The sequence below is a fragment of the Uranotaenia lowii genome, chromosome 3 (genome assembly GCF_029784155.1).
Source record: "Uranotaenia lowii strain MFRU-FL chromosome 3, ASM2978415v1, whole genome shotgun sequence".
In the NCBI taxonomy this organism is placed as follows: Eukaryota; Metazoa; Arthropoda; class Insecta; order Diptera; family Culicidae; genus Uranotaenia; species Uranotaenia lowii.
Window position 1 is genome coordinate 16,943,123 of NC_073693.1, and position 5,734 is coordinate 16,948,856.

The window sequence follows — 5,734 nt, forward strand, 5'->3', positions numbered from 1 at the left end:
AAGTCTTTATAATTCAATTTACCTCATTTCCATCAATATTCAGTAACAAAAACATTTAACTTGTTAATGGTTTCAATTATTTCAGTTGGATATCAACCTATTTCCACTGATAAGCTATTTCTATTAATTCTTGTGTTTCAGAATTGTATCGTCATTCAATAAAGATCTCTATCGTTCCAATTTAAGTATATGTTCAGCCAAAGCTTGAAGAAAAAGATCTCTATCATTATGTTAGGAAATGTGAAACTTTCCTAGAAACACTCACATGTTTCCCTTTTTTGTGACGTGAATTCACTCATTTCCGACTGTTTTTAATCACTTTTCAAAACAACTCCGCGGAAAATAAACAAATTCCTTTTTTATACATAAAGAAGCAGTATTTGTTGGCTACGGAATGTATTTTTTAAATCCCTATATTTTTAATGAATTAGTTCGTAAAAGTTATAAAAATTTACCCTTTTTCAAAAAAAATTGTAATATCCAAAATCATATAAAACTTGTTGAAAAAGTTTCTCTATTTTCTGTTGATTTTGTTGGATTTTAGTTGACAAGTTGACAAAATTGACAAGTTTGAGATTGTTTATTATTTGATAACGGATACAAATCATTTGTGAATGGTACAAGCGCGTTGAATGTGTCATCTGTAGCCTTACGATTTTTTGTATGCTCTCTCAACCCGCTTTGAAGAATTTGAATTTCTAAGTGGTCGTTAAATAATGAAGAAATGTAATGTGATTTAATTTGACCATATAAAACTCGAATATTAAGTTTTGTCAATTAATAATATGGCATAAATGCCTTTGAAAGAAATCAATAAATGCATAAAATGCTAGAAAAGGTTAACAATCTGTGTGATTGTGGGGCAAATGCAACTGTAGTTTTTTTTTTATTTGAATGGACCAATATTTTTTTTATGATTACACTCTGTCGAAGAAAAAAAAACAATTCCAATTTGAAAAAAGCTTCGCGGACGGCATGTAGTTAATCCTTGCTTTAGACTATGAAATTATAGGCTCTATGACAAAAGATTGATATGCATTTCAAACTTTAAAATATTTCACTACTCATCGAAAAGACACCTATCGAACTTTATTTTGGTTCCGGTATATTTTCACAAATTATTTGAAATAGTATAGTAGGACCAAAAGCCAAAAATCTGTACAAAAGTTTAATGAATTCAATATGTTCTTCGATAAAAAAAATCCATTCAACTGGCAGGATCAAACACGATGTTCTAGATAATAAATACAAAAAATCGCCCAAGAAAAATGTTGATTTTATTATTGCATTTCTTAAAGCTTTCTGAGAGTACGAGTTCTAGGAAAATGAACACAATATCTTAGAATAGTTTTCATTCCACTTACCAATGTATTGGGTCAATTTTAATCTGAAAAAATCTATTGCGGACTTATCACCCCCATCCGAAGAAGATTTTGCCATTCTTAGCTGGCTGAAATTTAAGGTTTTTATCTCTTTTATGCTTGAGGAATCCTTTAGAGTCACTGAATAATCAATTTTTAATCCATTTTTAGAATAAGAACAACTTCTTTGAATGACTAACGAAACAATTTTTTTGAAAAAGCTTCACTGTGCTAATTTTTTTTTCTAACCAATGCAATGTGATATCTTTGAAAAAGGTGCATGTTTTCATTTGGTTCAGGATATGTGGGCAATATTTTCTAAAACGGCTGCAACAAAAAATAAAATCTTGTGTGTATGGTTTCAGTTTTGTTTAGGGAAGCCCGAAAATTATGATGTCATATATTTGAAATCGATTAAAGTTTTGATTTCTTCTAGCCTAGAAATAAAGGTTTGGAAAAAGCAAGATTTAGGGAGAATATAATTTTTTTTATGCCAAATGACTTACTCGTGAATTTAATGTCGAGATCTGAAGTTGTGTTAATTTTTATTTAATCAACGTCATGAAATATTATCAAACTGGCTTCTAAATGGCTCACGTTTTTCTCCGAACCACGTACAAATTTAAAATAAGGCTGCAAGACTGTCTGGTTTTATACAAGTGCGGCCCGGTTGTCCGGATTGCATTGGAAAATGCCTAGGGTTTGTCCGAATTTAGTCACTTTATTTGGCAAATTTTACAACAAAAAAAAAAGAAAATGTGTTGTAAAAACTTTTTATTCATGGCTCTACATAAAATTGATTGATGGATTTTGACAAAATTTGCCCGTAAATTTGATCGTTAATTTTGAAACCAAATGCCCAGATTATACCAGGTTTTTATTTTAAATTCCTCGGATTTTTCTGGCCCGGATTCGTGCTGAAAAAATCTGGAAACCTTAGATTTTAAAGGTATCATTAATTTAGGTTTTTCCAGGACGTTTTATTTATTTTATTGTAGGGCGTTTTAAATCGATTAAAAAAAACAATGAATGAAAAATCACCCAGAACATCTAGTTATGACCAAACATTGTTTTGTTTATCATCAGATATGTACATATTGATGCCATATGCTTTATTGAATTATTTAGCATAAAAGAATAAATTTTCATGAGATGAAAATTGTTTTATGAAATTATTTTATCGGCTTTATTGGTGAAATTTATATTCTTTCTGAAAGAATATTTTAGAATTGAAAGACTCATTTTCAACATTTTTCAGCTTATTCGAATCTTCTATCCATCTGTAATCTTTCAATTCTTAAATATTCATTCTAAAAGATTATAATTTTCTCCGATTTAGCCGATAATATAATTTCAGAAAGTAAAGTTCATCACTGTGAACTCTTCATTCCATAAAAATTGTTGAGGGGATAATTCTTGAAAAAAAAAACAACAAATATTAAATGAACTTTTGGAAATTTATGAAAGTTCATTTATTAGAAAACTTCTTACGAAACTGAAAAACTACTTTACTACTACTTCACTCTTCACTTAAAATTTTAAATTTTCATTTAAATTTGGATTATTTAGTAGAGTTATTTGATTAATAGAAACAAATTTAACTCAGAACTGATGCCAAAATAGAAATTCAGATCTGAATCTGGATATTTAATTTTCAATGAAATTTACCTTTTTTCACAGGTTCTGGTTCCAAACTATCAAAAATGTACTTCTCTTTTCATGTTTCAGATACTGTATTCAAAATCGGATTCGGTTTAGTTCATCATTAGAAACTAGAAATGAAAAATTGTATTGATTCAACTTTGGATTTGCAATTCGGACAAAATTTGATAATGATTTTTGAAACTCATATGCATTTTCAATATTTGAATGATAGTTTCCGAGTATGAAAATGTAATATAGGAAACCCTCCTGAATTTTTGTTTCTTTCAGATTCGAATTTTTGAACCTTTTTCTTTTGCAGAGAACAAACAAAACAAAGCCTCAAAATGGCGATCTTGAATTAAAAACTCAGAATCATTATATTTATTTTTAAATCTAATTTCACAAGTCGGATAAAAAATAAATAATTGAAATGCGTTCAGATTGAATCCAAAAACTTCGAGCTTTGAGCTTTCCAGAATAATTTTCGCACGTAGCAAGGCAGAGAAATTCCGGAAATTGTTTTGAAACCTTGCTAAACCGTTACCTACCTGATTTAAATTTAACATTTAAAAACCCGTAAAATTGAGCAAATTTCAAATCATCATCCAAAATAAATGAATGAAAATTTTGGGAAAAAATATTTGAAATTTAATTTATCTGTCCAAGCACATAAGCAGCGTCAAATTTATATAAGGCATCTGAAACAAAAAATTGATTTATTTTGATTAAACAAACTTTTCCGGACGATTAAATCAAAACTGAATTTGAGATATTTGTATTATTTACCAAATAATGTTATTGAAACCAGGAAAAATCCAAACAGTTTTCTCCAATATCCGGACATTCGGGACTTGTCTCAAAAATTTCATTCCAAAACCGGGCAACCCTTCATAAATCCAGACAATTTGGAATGCTTTATCATAATTGAGTACGGAAACAAATTTCACTTCTTGGTTCACTTTTTAAAGACTAAACTGGAATTTAGATTTTGAAACAATATTAAAATTCGAAAACAGATCCAAAATTTAGACTTGAATTCAGGTTCAAAATTCAGATGATGTATTAATATTCAAAATCTAGATTCAGAATGTATCGTAAATGAGTTAAGCAATTAAGATTTATTTAGTTGATAAAAGTTAAGATTTTTTTTATTAACAACTTAGTTTTATATTGTTTCCCTTTTATAAGGCCGCATGTTTTTGGAGCTGACCGCAAAAAAAACTCAACAAAAGTGTTTTTGCCATTGACGGGCGTTTCAATGTCTTTTCAAAAAACTCTTTGGCACCGATGAATCTGACGCTATGTGCTTGGAAAGATTTATATTCCCAAGGAATGGGTTTAATGGGTAACCATAGTGGAACTTTTTTCCTAGAGTGTCTTCAGAACATTTTCTCCTTCGAACATGTTTCATAACTTGAAAGCATTACAAATTAGTCAAAGTGCACTGTGAAAAAATTGAATATTCGTTTTTTGTTTCTAGAAATTTGTTTTATTTTGATCTACAAAGCAAAAAATATCTGAAACTTTGTAGAAAACTTGAAAACTTTATCTCTGTTCAGAGAAGAGTTAAAGAGGGGTTTTTTTGACAGTTATTTATAAGTTTGTTTAAATTAGTTTTTTTAACTTAACTGTTGTTAGATGAGGTTTTACATGTATAAGATATTCTGAATATTTGTTGGGGCATTCAAATCACACGTTTTGAACAAGATTTTGATTATTCCCGTGCTAAGCAGTAGGCAGTTGAAAATAATTTTTGTATGGAAACATGTAAAAAAGAGAGCATAAAATTAGTATTTTATTTAAGAGAAAAAGAAGAATTTTTGGAAAAAAAACTGCCTTATTTTTCTTTTTGGTGCAATTTAAATAGTATGCAATTTTGTTGCATACATGTTCAAATTCAATTTTTTCTTCCAATTGATGAAATTTTTAAATTATTTTTAATTTTCTCCCGTCATGATGATTCAACTTTGATTGACAAAAGAAGGATTTCAAATGTGTTCCGGTCCAATTTTAGTTTAAATATAATGAACTTTTTACCACTCTGAATATTTTATCACTCCTGGACACAAATACGTTTAATGAAAGTTGTGTAAATTACCATTTTTTTATTTGTTCAAATGTGCAATCCGTTCCAAAATTTCATAAAAAATATCGCTCAAATGGGTATTCAGTCAAGTCTGACGACTTGTTCAGAAACTAGCTGACATTTTGCATAAAGTTCCAAGTAGGTACCAATCGTCTTTAATGAATGAAATCAGTAACAAATAAGTGCTAAACACCATAATTCTAATAACTCATATTTGAATGCAAAGCGCACCATAATAAGTTACAACAGATTGATCTTGCGATTTGAGGTTGATGTAAACGATTCCAAACACCATCGTCTTTTCTCCCGCACAAATCACAGTCTAAGTGCAGGTGCCGCCGCGCTGCCCACCCCAAAAAGTCGCCTTTATGAATAAAATCTACACGACCGAGGAAAGGAAAATCAAACGATCGATATCATCGTCCATAATGAAGATGAGCCGAGCCCACAGCCAGCAGGACCAAACGAACATCCCGCTGATCGTGACGACGAACGAGGTCGGTGCCAAGCCGAGCTCGTCGACGGCCATGAGCCTCGATTCGGCCTTTAAAACCAAATCCTGCCGGAGCTTCGTGCGCCAGTCCAAGCTGGGCAGCGAGCATCGGAACAAGTCGGTCCCGCAGAATCTACAGGTTTGTCTGTG

At 30.6% G+C, this 5,734-nt stretch overlaps 1 protein-coding gene across 13 annotated transcripts in view; it reads left to right on the plus strand.

The window, feature by feature from the left end:
• LOC129757875 (potassium voltage-gated channel subfamily H member 7-like) overlaps positions 1–5,734 on the plus strand; it is a 505,815-nt gene that overhangs the window by 357,632 nt on the left and 142,449 nt on the right. The window lies entirely within an intron of this gene.